Here is a 15852-nt window from a genome sequence, read left to right as displayed (position 1 = left end):
CAGACCTATACTAAAATATTTTACTCGATTTAAGAAGGCGTTTTTAGAAGATTTTGTCAAACAGTATAACATTCTGCTACCGGCACCTAAAAATAAACATCATACACGATTTGAACTAATAAACGCTATCAAAGAGGATCAAAAACAATTTAGATATCTCCCGCGTCAGTCATATCGGCAGCTGTTGAAAACGGTACAAAAATATAATATTGGCAAGCCTTTGGTTGTAAAAACCTAGGCGACTACCACGACCTATACGTGGAAACGGACGTGTTATTGCTAGCGGCTGTTTTTGAGAACTTCCGTAAAGTCTGTAAACAACACTACGGCCTTGACCCAGCCAACTATTATACGTCACCGGGCCTGTCGTGGGATGCATTGTTAAAGCATTCGGGTATACAATTGGAACTAACTACTGACAGACATTGACAAGCACTTGTTCTTTGAAAGGGCAAAAAGAGGTGGTATTTCGAGTGTGGGTGCAAAGCGATATGCAAAGGCCAATAATCCAGAACTACCTGATTACGACCCAAATAAGCCAGAGTCACAGATCATGTAGGCCTATTTTGACGCAAATAATTTATACGGCTGGGCGATGAGCAAATATCTGCCTGTAGGGGAATTTACCTGGGAAACAGACTTAGAAAAATTTACTTACTATTACATCCAAGAGTTGCGACTAACTGACGACTACGGTTACATGTTTGAGATTACTATGGATTACCCAGAACGTCACCATGACAAACATAATGACTTTCCACTTGCGCCCGAAAATATGTCGGTACCAAACGAATGGCTTTCGAGCTATCAACAAAATTTAATTAGCAACGGAGTAGCGAGCGAAGCGACCTCGGTAGACAAACTCGTGGCTACTTTGGACACCAAACGAAAATATGTGTGCCATTATCTTACATTGCAAAAATATCTCAAACTCGGGTTGTGGATCAAAGAAGTTCACCGAGTATTAAAATTTCGTCAAAAGCCGTGGATGAAAAGCTATATTGACAAAAACACGAAATTGCCCAAATTTGCCAAGTCTGATTTTGAGAAAGACTTTTTCAAATTGATGAACAACTCGGTCTTTGGCAAGACGATGGAAAATGTCAGATATCGAATTGACGGTCATTTACTGAGGGACGTACAGGATTCCGATAAGTACAGAAAATTAACTTATAAACCGAATTACAAATCGACAGTACCATTTGAGGAGTGCGAGCTTTCGTTTGTGGCGATGTACCGAACCAAAACAAAATTAAATAAGCCAATCTATTGCGGTGTAAGTATTCTCGATATCTCCAAAACGTTGATGTACGATTTTTATTACAACGAACTAAAAGCCAATTTTGGTGAGGGGGTACGCTTACTTTATACAGACACTGATTCTCTATTAGTTCAGATCAAACGAAGCGAACATTCCTTGGTCGACTACCTGAGTAAAAATCGTTCATTATTTGACTTTAGTAATTACCCGCCCAATCATCAACTTTACAGCACCAAAAATAAAAAAGTCATAGGCAAAATAAAAGAAGAATTTGGTGGCAAAACAATTTTAGAAGCCGTTTTCATCAGACCAAAAATGTATTCGATTCTGACGGTCGATCATAAGTTAAAGAAGGCGAAAGGGGTCTCCAAAGTAGTAACCGAGAAACGGTTAACCCACGAGATGTATAAAAGCTGCCTATTTGACTGGGTTTCTTATTTCAATAAACAACAATTATTTAGATCGGACAAACATCGAATGTTCACGGTCTCTCAACAGAAACTTAGTCTATCACCTTTAGATACAAAGCGCTACATATTATCAAATGGAATCGATACGTTAGCTTACGGACATAAGCGAATCGAAGCGAACCCAAGCTAATCAACAACGAAGCGAGCGAAGCGGGTATTACCGAAGCGAACCTAAGCTAATTCGGTAATTCGGTGTCTTCGGGTACTACCTGAAGTTCCTCTTTGACAAAACTCCTATTTGGTCCGTTTAATAAATAGAACAAAGTTGGACCCGTTTTTACCCTCTTGCCTTTCACTCGTTTAAATTGACTCGTGCGCTTTTCAATTTGATAGACGTCCACGGCCAAGATCGGATCCGTCGCCCTTCTGACGGTGCCTCCCTCTTGCTCGCCCGGGTAATAGAGGTACCTAACGACCACGTCTGGAGGAAGTTCTCTTTGGGTGGTTCTTACAGGTGCACTCGGTGCTTGTTTCACTCTGCTCGCTAATTTGACGGCTTCTGCAGGAACGGCATCGATTAACCGCGTTTTTTCCTCGTTTAACGATTTCACGACCTGAGGCAAACGCTCCACCCATTCCACGTTTCGTTCACCCACGTTTATCATTTCTTGAGCGTATTGATGACCGAATAAACGCTCGGCTAAAGTGCGGTTAAACCTTTCCACGATTCCTTGAGATCTGTGTACCCACTTGAATTTGTACTTTATTTTTTGTCATTAACCGTTTGAAGTCATCTTTGAATTCAGATCCGAGTCTACCATTACGAATTTGGGCCAGGTCAGAGGTGATCGCTCGTAAATTTTCTTGGTCGCTTCGGTTACATGTTCGGCGGTTTTACTGGTCAACAGGTCGGCTTCTTTATACCGCGAACCCACGTCTACCACGGTCAAAGCGTACTTAAACGTTTTTCTTTTAACTTGGTCCCAGGGTAAATAAAGTATGTCCATTTGATGCGCGCAATTAGGTTCGACCGATTCTGATTGCAACATTGTAGGTCTGGGTACGTAATGTGGTTTTGGTAAATATATTTGCCAAACGGCCTGCTTTTTTAGCCAGTTTCTAATAACTGATTTGTCAGCACCGGTCTTTTCGTGTAGATGATCGACCGTGCTTTCTCCTCTCCAGTAACCCTGTGGGCTGTAAAATAGTTTTGAAAATTCTCTCTCCATTTTAAAATAAGTTATGCAAATCGCTAAGCTAACAAACCCACCAAGGCCGTCCCGGATATAATCCAAACAAACTCGCGAATTTTTTTATCCTCGGTAGGCTCGTAAAAATCGGACAACTTAGGCTCTGGCGGTAACGGCGTGATACTCTTACCGGTCAATTCCGAATAAGCTCGTAAGGCTTCGTCCACGTTTACAAATGTTTGCTGACTCGCGCGTTCTTGTCGCATTCGTTCGTTTAAAAAGTCTAACATGTGTACGAAGAAACCCACCCAAAAATTAGGCCACAATGTTTACAAGCGTTTCTTTCATCTATTTCAACTATTTGGTGGTTACAAGCGAGTATGGGTTGACTTTGTTTTTGTGATCCCGCTATGTGTACTTCCTTTAGATTCAGCAAGTGACAAAGTTCCGCATCAGTCATTTTATATAAGGGTTTATTTATTTAAAATAAAAAAAATTAACCCCGGTTATTCTGAGGAATAACCAAGGTTAAATTTTGATAATACTCGTTTTCACTCGCTTTCATTCCCCCCTAGCTTCTCTTTAATCACTTTCACTCACTTTCATTCTCCCCTAACGCTTCCCCAAAGCAAGGTTTTTCTTTAACCGTGAGCATAGTCGCCGTGACTCGATATCTAACGCTCGCTCCGCAAGAAAGTGAACCGTGGGCACCAAAATAAATGTCTCTAAGAGAGATCAAAGAGACCGCGTGACATTTTTTATTTACAAAAAGAGCGCGATCGATTTCTTTAAACGACTTATCCACCAAAGAGGCATCATAGTCGATCTTAACATATATCCTACTTTTATCGGTAAAAGCCGGTTTAACTAAGCAATTGATCCTATCGGGTAGGTCGTCTAGTTTTTGAGACACTTTAAAAGAGTTACGCGTACTCGCGGGGAGATCTTCTAGCATCTTATCTGATAAGTTTTCAAAATAATTATGAACTTCGTCATTTGCACGTAATAGCAACGATTCAGTCTCGGGAGATATCTGATAACAAATTTGATCTTGACCAGTAGGTTCCTTAGTACCATATTTGTAAACTGGGTTGACACCGTAACAAGGGTCTTCGAGTCTAATCAACAGTTGTTTGTTTTGCCCCTCGTGGTAATAAGCGATCTTAGAAAAACATTTTGTTGGTCTTAAAATGACTAAATATTTAGGATCAAAGGGGCCATAGGTAACTTTTGGGTTGCGGTTGCCAGCATTCAGGCGCTCGTAGTCATTTGAGACGATATATATTTGACTTGACATGGTTCTATTTATAATTAGGTTTCTAAAATCTTTCTCGTTTTTTTTCAACATGTTCTTTTAAATACTATTATTTTTATATATAATAGCATTTATTTAAGGTGGTTGTAAACAAAGCGTGTTTTGCTTTTAAACAGAGCCAAGGTCACGAGTTCAGGTCGGGCAAGTCTCGACTTGTAACAAGGGGAAATCCCTTTTTGTTTGTGAGTGATTGCTGGTGCAGGTGGGTGCCAGTCACGAGTTGTTTACAGCCGGGGTCAAATGTTCAAGGTCAGTGAAGTGGAAATCCCCGGCGCTAGTCACGAGTTGCTTACAGGAAAAGTGCGCCGGGGTCAAAAGGTGAGTGGGAATCCCCGGTGCGTGTGGTGGGTGAAAGGGGGTGAAAAGGGCGTGTGGTCCAGAATCGGCTAATTCCTACTACTGTACCAGATAGACCATGAAGGGTGCACCACTACAAATAAATTCCCATAGATTGCAATGATATATCCCCACACCGTTTTGCAATAATTTTAAAAATACTCACAACTCTCACAGGTCTCCAAGCTGCACGGAAATATGATGATCAACATGTCCCTTTTCATTTTCCTTTCAATTTTCGGCGGGTTGACCAATGAATTTTTGAGAAATTTTCACCAGAAGCAGACCACCCCTAAAATGAAGAAAATGTCCCTGCCCAGAAAAGTTGCCATTTTGAAAAACCATCCCTCTGCAAAACGGCCAAATAGTGCCATTTTCGGACCCAACTGCACCCAAATTACTCAGAATTTGATGCCCAGAGTCCGGGCCAGGGGTTCAGTGCCATATTTCTCCAATTCCTCAATTTCATGGCTCTCAGGACTCTCTACTATAGAATATTTTGAGTGTATAACTTTTATTAACGAGCTCGGCGGACATATTTATGGCCTAATTACCAGGGTTCACCCATGATCGACGCACCCGGAATATGTCTTCTGTTACAGCCCGGCATTACCGTGCCGCCAGTGTTAATGCTGTGCTATCGTTGAAAAGCGAGGCGGCTTTTATGTGGCGGATATATTCCTCCATGGTACAAAGCGATCACGCCTTTCGTGCAGGTTTTGCTGTACGGTATTTAAAGGGTATTCCCCTTGTGCCTACCGTTAACGTTGCTGCCTTACAGCACTTTTCCCACCAGTTTCTTTTTCTTTTGTACTATTGTGATGCATTCATTTTACAATGCGATTACCCCCAAAGAATCTTTTTTCAAGGAGTATATTGGGTTCCCCACTCTATTGTTCAAGTAAAACTGAGTTGCCGTTGAACCGCAGAAATGCTATGATTGTTCCTGGGGGCACTTACTGAAGGAGATGCACGGTATAGGGTGAACTGGCCGAATTTAAGCTCCATTGAAAAAAGTGTAAAATCAACCAAGTTTGGAGCCCCATGGCTGGCAACTGAAGTCCCTCAGGCCTCTCAAACTAAAAATATGTGTTATTTGGTCCTTCAGATTTCTTTTGATTTTCTATTTTTAGTAGGTTAACCAATGAATTTTTGAATTATCCGCCCAAAACAAACTAAGCCCCCCAAAAAGTGAATGTTCCAAATCCTCTCAGCGGCCATTTTTCAAATGACATCCCTCACCTTGCGCGGACTCTTCTGACAAATTTTCAATCCCATTTTTGTCTGCTTTGCCCCCAGATGGGTGCCCCTGCATCTACAGAGATGATTCTAGGCCATACTGACACAATCCCACCATTTTCTTGGCCCAAACAGACCCCCCTTTTCGAAAAAATCTGTAGGGGTACTTTTTATGGGCCTCGGCCTGGCGGAGAATTTTCTTTGAATTGGGACACTGCTGCCGGAAGTACATCGAACCCTAACTCCAAAGGGTGTATGTAAAATCACACTGAAATTGGAGGATTTGGGACTGTACGTGTTGTAGCAGACCTTCCAGCATATTGTTTTAACAATTCAGATTCTTTGTATACAAGATTATGATCTTAAGCGTCGATTCTGGTAGGATCTTTCGTTAAGTGAAGGCGAATAGTCCGCCAACGTAAAGGCACATAATGGTGGCTGTGGAGAGAGGTAAACAGCGAGAAACTAATCAAAGAGTCGTGAGCAACTTTGCATCGGCCTATTTCCGTTGTTTCCCTGCAAAAGCGTACTTTCGAGTCATTGTGTCTCAGTTTTTCTCGTTCAGATTAGAAACCAGTTGATTGCAGTTTTCATATGATAGGCCTAAAGGTTAAGTTTCGAAAAGAAAATGGTGTGATTCCAACCACGAGTTTTATGGTCCAACCATAGTGAGCACTCCTACAAGGGATCTTCTCTTGTTTTTTTCCTGTAAATGGGCGCTAAAACTATGGCTGGTCTTCAGTACAAATAGTTCGCAAAATGTTACAAATCCCAAGCAGCTACTAAGCTACTTTACCCTTTTTAAATTGATTGGGCAGCTGCGTAAATTTTGAACAAAAGTGAGGTAACGTCGAAAACCAACCAGAGAGTGTTTTTCCTGCAAACTAAAATACAACTGTTGACACAGACTTTTGCCGCGGGCTGATCGAGGATTACCCCTATTGCTATTATAACGACTGTAAAGTTCAGTTACAGTTTTTAGACAATAAAGACGACCTAAGCACCATCGAGCGGCTGGATAACTCCATTGGTCACATTAAATCAAATTGCGTACTAGCTTGTCGTAAGTGTAATTTAATGCGTAAGTGTGATCAGGTAGTTGAGTCAACTGACTGGTAAACTAATGTTAACTTGCTATGAACTAGCTACAGTTATCTGTTTATTTGCTTTACTTTACTTACCCTTTGTTATAACTGGGCTATGTCAGCCTGGTTATAATTAATTTTATTTTAGTTATAACAAATGATAACTGTGCTATAATACGTACAGCTAGTTGCTCAGCTAGTTATAGCAGCTAACTTAACTTACTACACAGTTGAGTACCTACGCCTAAAGCACACCTACAACAAATTTAAAGAGTACTTATTATTAAAATGGACGACATCAAAAGCATTCTCACCGAGCGAAGCGGAGCGAGCAGCGAATCAACCGAAGCGAACGTAGCGAGCGTCAAAGACAGACTCTGTTCGATAGTTGCGTCAGGTGAAAGTAAGAAGTATCTCGGCAAAGAATATTCGATCAAAGAAATTGAAGCTCTGTCACCCAAAGACCAAGAGAAGCTTTTCAATTTGTACGAAGTTAAATTTGGCAAAGACATCGTTAAAACTCCAGGTAACGCTATTTTGAGCCTCTACTCTCGCTTACTCGGTATAGCTACTCCGATCGATCTACTCGGGTTCAACGTCAACTTAACGTCTGAAGAAGCGCTGACCAAAGACCTAAACGACGACCCGATTATCAGTCAAACGATGGGACACCTACTCACTGAGGTTTGTTATAAGTACGGTGTGTACTTGTCACCACTTACAGCCGCGTTGATTACCACTAAGCATCTAGAATTCAACAAAAGCTCTGTTATATTAAAAGAGGATGTCAACAACAACAACAAACGAAGCGAACCCGACACCAGCGAACAACGAAGTGACGAGCGAAGCGAGTTTTACTCCGGTCAAGACGGTAACTAAAAATAAAGTAAACGTTAAAAATCCAAAGCGTGTAGAACAAGGTAAAAAATTAGCCGAGCATAACAAAAAGATGAAGCAGCAGCTCGCCAAGATGAGATTAGCGAGCGAAACGAGCGAAGAGAGCAACCAAAACTTCAGCTCAGAAAATAAAATTTATCAAACGGTTACAGAGAACAGACACTTGATATTTGGTGGATTGGCGATTGGAGCGCTTGCGGTCTATTTAATTTGGAAAAATAAGTCGACGGTTAAAGTAAAACGTGTGAGTCTCCGTTTTATTATATACGTTTTGAAAAATCTTGTTTGGTCAATCTATACGTCTTGTTTGGCGAGGTTTAATTTATCGAGGGCTTATCCGAAACTTGAAATAGATCTTTCACTTTAGATTCAGTTTCCCCAGTTGTGTCTTGATGACACACCGCGATTAAAGCCTTCAACGGTTTACCTCGAGAGATCTTACCGTTTAAAACTTGGTTCAACTTATATTCTATTTCAACCGCTTCACCGTTTTTAAAACAAATGTTATATTTTTGTAGGGTTTTTCTCGATTTTGGCGGCTTGGGTTTTTTCCAAACGTGATGCTTATAATATCGATCTCCCATATCTGCGGGGGTGTACGAAGAAACCCACCCAAAAATTAGGCCACAATGTTTACAAGCGTTTCTTTCATCTATTTCAACTATTTGGTGGTTACAAGCGAGTATGGGTTGACTTTGTTTTTGTGATCCCGCTATGTGTACTTCCTTTAGATTCAGCAAGTGACAAAGTTCCGCATCAGTCATTTTATATAAGGGTTTATTTATTTCAAATAAAAAAAAATAGCCCCGGTTATTCCGAGGAATAACCAAGGTTAAATTTTGATAATACTCGTTTTCACTCGCTTTCATTCCCCCCTAGCTTTTCTTTAATCACTTTCATTCTCCCCTAACGCTTCCCCAAAGCAAGGTTTTTCTTTAACCGTGAGCATAGTCGCCGTGACTCGATATCTAACGCTCGCTCCGCAAGAAAGTGAACCGTGGGCACCAAAATAAATGTCTCTAAGAGAGATCAAAGAGACCGCGTGACATTTTTTATTTACAAAAAGAGCGCGATCGATTTCTTTAAACGACTTATCCACCAAAGAGGCATCATAGTCGATCTTAACATATATCCTACTTTTATCGGTAAAAGCCGGTTTAACTAAGCAATTGATCCTATCGGGTAGGTCGTCTAGTTTTTGAGACACTTTAAAAGAGTTACGCGTACTCGCGGGGAGATCTTCTAGCATCTTATCTGATAAGTTTTCAAAATAATTATGAACTTCGTCATTTGCACGTAATAGCAACGATTCAGTCTCGGGAGATATCTGATAACAAATTTGATCTTGACCAGTAGGTTCCTTAGTACCATATTTGTAAACTGGGTTGACACCGTAACAAGGGTCTTCGAGTCTAATCAACAGTTGTTTGTTTTGCCCCTCGTGGTGATTAGCGATCTTAGAAAAACATTTTGTTGGTCTTAAAATGACTAAATATTTAGGATCAAAGGGGCCATAGGTAACTTTTGGGTTGCGGTTGCCAGCATTCAGGCGCTCGTAGTCATTTGAGACGATATATATTTGACTTGACATGGTTCTATTTATAATTAGGTTTCTAAAATCTTTCTCGTTTTTATTCAACATGTTCTTTTAAATACTATTATTTTTATATATAATAGCATTTATTTAAGGTGGTTGTAAACAAAGCGTGTTTTGCTTTTAAACAGAGCCAAGGTCACGAGTTCAGGTCGGGCAAGTCTCGACTTGTAACAAGGGGAAATCCCTTTTTGTTTGTGAGTGATTGCTGGTGCAGGTCGGTGCCAGTCACGAGTTGTTTACAGCCGGGGTCAAATGTTCCAGGTCAGTGAAGTGGAAATCCCCGGCGCTAGTCACGAGTTGCTTACAGGAAAAGTGCGCCGGGGTCAAAAGGTGAGTGGGAATCCCCGGTGCGTGTGGTGGGTGAAAGGGGGTGAAAAGGGCGTGTGGTCCAGAATCGGCTAATTCCTACTACTGTACCAGATAGACCATGAAGGGTGCACCACTACAAATAAATTCCCATAGACTGCAATGATATATCCCCACACCGTTTTGCAATAATTTTAAAAATACTCACAACTCTCACAGGTCTCCAAGCTGCACGGAAATACGATGATCGACATGTCCCCTTTCATTTTCCTTTCAATTTTCGGCGGGTTGACCAATGAATTTTTGAGAAATTTTCACCAGAAGCAGACCACCCCTAAAATGAAGAAAATGTCCCTGCCCAGAAAAGTTGCCATTTTGAAAAACCATCCCTCTGCAAAACGGCCAAAGAGTGCCATTTTCGGACCCAACTGCACCCAAATTACTCAGAATTTGATGCCCAGAGTCCGGGCCAGGGGTTCAGTGCCATATTTCTCCAATTCCTCATTTTCATGGCTCTCAGGACTCTCTACTATAGAAAATTTTGAGTGTATAACTTTTATTAACGAGCTCGGCAGACATATTTAGGGCCTAATTACCAGGGTTCACCCATGATCGACGCACCCGGAATATGTCTTCTGTTACAGCCCGGCATTACCGTGCCGCCAGTGTTAATGCTGTGCTATCGTTGAAAAGCGAGGCGGCTTTTATGTGGCGGATATATTCCTCCATGGTACAAAGCGATCACGCCTTTCGTGCAGGTATTGCTGTACGGTATTTAAAGGGTATTCCCCTTGTGCCTACCGTTAACGTTGCTGCCTTACAGCACTTTTCCCACCAGTTTCTGTTTCTTTTGTACTATTGTGATGCATTCATTTTACAATTCGATTACCCCCGAAGAATCTTTTTTTCAAGGAGTATATTGGGTTCCCCACTCTATTGTTCAAGTAAAACTGAGTTGCCGTTGAACCGCAGAAATGCTATGATTGTTCCTGGGGGCACTTACTGAAGAAGATGCACGGTATGGGGTGAACTGGCCGAATTTAAGCTCCATTGAAAAAAGTGTAAAATCAACCAAGTTTGGAGCCCCATGGCTGGCAACTGAAGTCCCTCAGGCCTCTCAAACTAAAAATATGTGTTATTTGGTCCTTCAGATTTCTTTTGATTTTCTATTTTTAGTAGGTTAACCAATGAATTTTTGAATTATCCGCCCAAAACAAACTAGCCCCCTCAAAAAGTGAATGTTCCAAATCCTCTCAGCGGCCATTTTTCAAATGACATCCCTCACCTTGCGCGGACTCTTCTGACAAATTTTCAATCCCATTTTTGTCTGCTTTGCCCCCAGATGGGTGCCCCTGAATCTACAGAGATGATTCTAGGCCATACTGACACGATCCCACCATTTTCTTTGCCCAAACAGACCCCCCTTTTCGAAGGAATCTGTAGGGGTACTTTTTATGGGCCTCAGCCTGGCGGAGAATTTTCTTTGAATTGGGACACTGCTGCCGGAAGTACATCGAACCCTAACTCCAAAGGGTGTATGTAAAATCACACTGAAATTGGAGGATTTGGGACTGTACGTGTTGTAGCAGACCTTCCAGCATATTGTTTTAACAATTCAGATTCTTTGTATACAAGATTATGATCTTAAGCGTCGATTCTGGTAGGATCTTTCGTTAAGTGAAGGCGAATAGTCCGCCAACGTAAAGGCACATAATGGTGGCTGTGGAGAGAGGTAAACAGCGAGAAACTAATCAAAGAGTCGTGAGCAACTTTGCATCGGCCTATTTCCGTTGTTTCCCTGCAAAAGCGTACTTTCGAGTCATTGTGTCTCAGTTTTTCTCGTTCAGATTAGAAACCAGTTGATTGCAGTTTTCATATGATAGGCCTAAAGGTTAAGTTTCGAAGAGAAAATGGTGTGATTCCAACCACGAGTTTTATGGTCCAACCATAGTGAGCACTCCTACAAGGGATCTTCTCTTGTGTTTTTCCTGTAAGTGGGCGCTAAAACTATGGCTGGTCTTCAGTACAAATAGTTCGCAAAATGTTACAAATCCCAAGCAGCTACTAAGCTACTTTACCCTTTTTAAATTGATTGGGCAGCTGCGTAAATTTTGAACAAAAGTGAGGTAACGTCGAAAACCAACCAGAGAGTGTTTTTCCTGCAAACTAAAATACAACTGTTGACACAGACTTTTGCCGCGGGCTGATCGAGGATTACCCCTATTGCTATTATAACGACTGTAAAGTTCAGTTACAGTTTTTAGACAATAAAGACGACCTAAGCACCATCGAGCGGCTGGATAACTCCATTGGTCACATTAAATCAAATTGCGTACTAGCTTGTCGTAAGTGTAATTTAATGCGTAAGTGTGATCAGGTAGTTGAGTCAACTGACTGGTAAACTAATGTTAACTTGCTATGAACTAGCTACAGTTATCTGTTTATTTGCTTTACTTTACTTACCCTTTGTTATAACTGGGCTATGTCAGCTTGGTTATAATTAATTTTATTTTAGTTATAACAAATGATAACTGTGCTATAATACGTACCGCTAGTTGCTCAGCTAGTTATAGCAGCTAACTTAACTTACTACACAGTTGAGTATCTACGCCTAAAGCACACCTACAACAACTTTAAAGAGTACTTATTATTAAAATGGACGACATCATAAGCATTCTCACCGAGCGAAGCGGAGCGAGCAGCGAATCAACCGAAGCGAGCGTAGCGAGCGTCAAAGACAGACTCTGTTCGATAGTTGCGTCAGATGAAAGTAAGAAGTATCTCGGCAAAGAATATTCGATCAAAGAAATTGAAGCTCTGTCACCCAAAGACCAAGAGAAGCTTTTCAATTTGTACGAAGTTAAATTTGGCAAAGAGATCGTTAAAACTCTAGGTAACACTATTTTGAGCCTCTACTCTCGCTTACTCGGTATAGCTACTCCGATCGATCTACTCGGGTTCAACGTCAACTTAACGTCTGAAGAAGCGCTGACCAAAGACCTAAACGACGACCCGATTATCAGTCAAACGATGGGACACCTACTCACTGAGGTTTGTTATAAGTACGGTGTGTACTTGTCACCACTTACAGCCGCGTTGATTACCACTAAGCATCTAGAATTCAACAAAAGCTCTGTTATATTAAAAGAGGATGTCAACAACAACAACAAACGAAGCGAACCCGACACCAGCGAACAACGAAGTGACGAGCGAAGCGAGTTTTACTCCGGTCAAGACGGTAACTAAAAATAAAGTAAACGTTAAAAATCCAAAGCGTGTAGAACAAGGTAAAAAATTAGCCGAGCATAACAAAAAGATGAAGCAGCAGCTCGCCAAGATGAGATTAGCGAGCGAAACGAGCGAAGAGAGCAACCAAAACTTCAGCTCAGAAAATAAAATTTATCAAACGGTTACAGAGAACAGACACTTGATATTTGGTGGATTGGCGATTGGAGCGCTTGCGGTCTATTTAATTTGGAAAAATAAGTCGACGGTTAAAGTAAAACGTGTGAGTCTCCGTTTTATTATATACGTTTTGAAAAATCTTGTTTGGTCAATCTATACGTCTTGTTTGGCGAGGTTTAATTTATCGAGGGCCTTTTCCCAGTGCTTATCCGAAACTTGAAATAGATCTTTCACTTTAGATTCAGTTTCCCCAGTTGTGTCTTGATAACACACCGCGATTAAAGCCTTCAACGGTTTACCTCGAGAGATCTTACCGTTTAAAACTTGGTTCAACTTATATTCTATTTCAACCGCTTCACCGTTTTTAAAACAAATGTTATATTTTTGTAGGGTTTTTCTCGATTTTGGCGGCTTGGGTTTTTTCCAAACGTGATGCTTATAATATCGATCTCCCATATCTGCGGGGGTGTACGAAGAAACCCACCCAAAAATTAGGCCACAATGTTTACAAGCGTTTCTTTCATCTATTTCAACTATTTGGTGGTTACAAGCGAGTATGGGTTGACTTTGTTTTTGTGATCCCGCTATGTGTACTTCCTTTAGATTCAGCAAGTGACAAAGTTCCGCATCAGTCATTTTATATAAGGGTTTATTTATTTCAAATAAAAAAAAATAACCCCGGTTATTCCGAGGAATAACCAAGGTTAAATTTTGATAATACTCGTTTTCACTCGCTTTCATTCCCCCCTAGCTTTTCTTTAATCACTTTCATTCTCCCCTAACGCTTCCCCAAAGCAAGGTTTTTCTTTAACCGTGAGCATAGTCGCCGTGACTCGATATCTAACGCTCGCTCCGCAAGAAAGTGAACCGTGGGCACCAAAATAAATGTCTCTAAGAGAGATCAAAGAGACCGCGTGACATTTTTTATTTACAAAAAGAGTGCGATCGATTTCTTTAAACGACTTATCCACCAAAGATGCATCATAGTCGATCTTAACATATATCCTACTTTTATCGGTAAAAGCCGGTTTAACTAAGCAATTGATCCTATCGGGTAGGTCGTCTAGTTTTTGAGACACTTTAAAAGAGTTACGCGTACTCGCGGGGAGATCTTCTAGCATCTTATCTGATAAGTTTTCAAAATAATTATGAACTTCGTCATTTACACGTAATAGCAACGATTCAGTCTCGGGAGATATCTGATAACAAATTTGATCTTGACCAGTAGGTTCCTTAGTACCATATTTGTAAACTGGGTTGACACCGTAACAAGGGTCTTCGAGTCTAATCAACAGTTGTTTGTTTTGCCCCTCGTGGTGATAAGCGATCTTAGAAGAACATTTTGTTGGTCTTAAAATGAATAAATATTTAGGATCAAAGGGGCCATAGGTAACTTTTGGGTTGCGGTTGCCAGCATTCAGGCGCTCGTAGTCATTTGAGACGATATATATTTGACTTGCCATGTTTCTATTTATAATTAGGTTTCTAAAATCTTTCTCGTTTTTATTCAACATGTTCTTTTAAATACTATTATTTTTATATATAATAGCATTTATTTAAGGTGGTTGTAAACAAAGCGTGTTTTGCTTTTAAACAGAGCCAAGGTCACGAGTTCAGGTCGGGCAAGTCTCGACTTGTAACAAGGGGAAATCCCTTTTTGTTTGTGAGCGATTGCTGGTGCAGGTCGGTGCCAGTCACGAGTTGTTTACAGCCGGGGTCAAATGTTCCAGGTCAGTGAAGTGGAAATCCCCGGCGCTAGTCACGAGTTGCTTACAGGAAAAGTGCGCCGGGGTCAAAAGGTGAGTGGGAATCCCCGGTGCGTGTGGTGGGTGAAAGGGGGTGAAAAGGGCGTGTGGTCCAGAATCGGCTAATTCCTACTACTGTACCACATAGACCATTAAGGGTGCACCACTACAAATAAATTCCCATAGACTGCAATGATATATCCCCACACTTTGCAATAATTTTAAAAATACAACTCTCACAGGTGTCCAGGCTGCACAAAAATACGATGATCGACATGTCCCCTTTCATTTTCCTTTCAATTTTCGGGGGGTTGACCAATGAATTTTTGAGAAATTTTCACCAGAAGCAGACCACCCCTAAAATGAAGAAAATGTCCCTGCCCAGAAAAGTTGCCATTTTGAAAAACCATCCCTCTGCAAAACGGCCAAAGAGTGCCATTTTCGGACCCAACTGCACCCAAATTACTCAGAATTTGATGCCCAGAGTCCGGGCCAGGGGTTCAGTGCCATATTTCTCCAATTCCTCAATTTCATGGCTCTCAGGACTCTCTACTATAGAATATTTTGAGTGTATAACTTTTATTAACGAGCTCGGCGGACATATTTATGGCCTAATTACCAGGGTTCACCCATGATCGACGCACCCGGAATATGTCTTCTGTTACATCCCGGCATTACCGTGCCGTCAGGGTTAATGCTGGGCTATCGTTGAAAAGCGAGGCGGCTTTTATGTGGTGGATATATTCCTTCATGGTACAATGCGATCACGCCTTTCGTGCAGGTATTGCTGTACGGTATTTAAAGGGTATTCCCCTTGTGCCTACCGTTAACGTTGCTGCCTTACAGCACTTTTCCCACCAGTTTCTGTTTCTTTTGTACTATTGTGATGAATTCATTTTACAATGCGATTACCCCCGAAGAATCTTTTTTCAAGGAGTATATTGGGTTCCCCACTCTATTGTTCAAGTAAAACCGAGTTGCCGTTGAACCGCAGAAATGCTATGATTGTTCCTGGGGGCACTTACTGAAGAAGATGCACGGTATGGGGTGAACTGGCCGAATTTAA

This window comes from Acanthaster planci, linkage group LG11 (assembly GCF_054643075.1).
Source record: "Acanthaster planci isolate LZ-2023a linkage group LG11, COTS_SCS, whole genome shotgun sequence".
Classification (NCBI taxonomy): domain Eukaryota; kingdom Metazoa; phylum Echinodermata; class Asteroidea; order Valvatida; family Acanthasteridae; genus Acanthaster; species Acanthaster planci.
Note: the sequence above shows the minus strand (reverse complement) of the source record.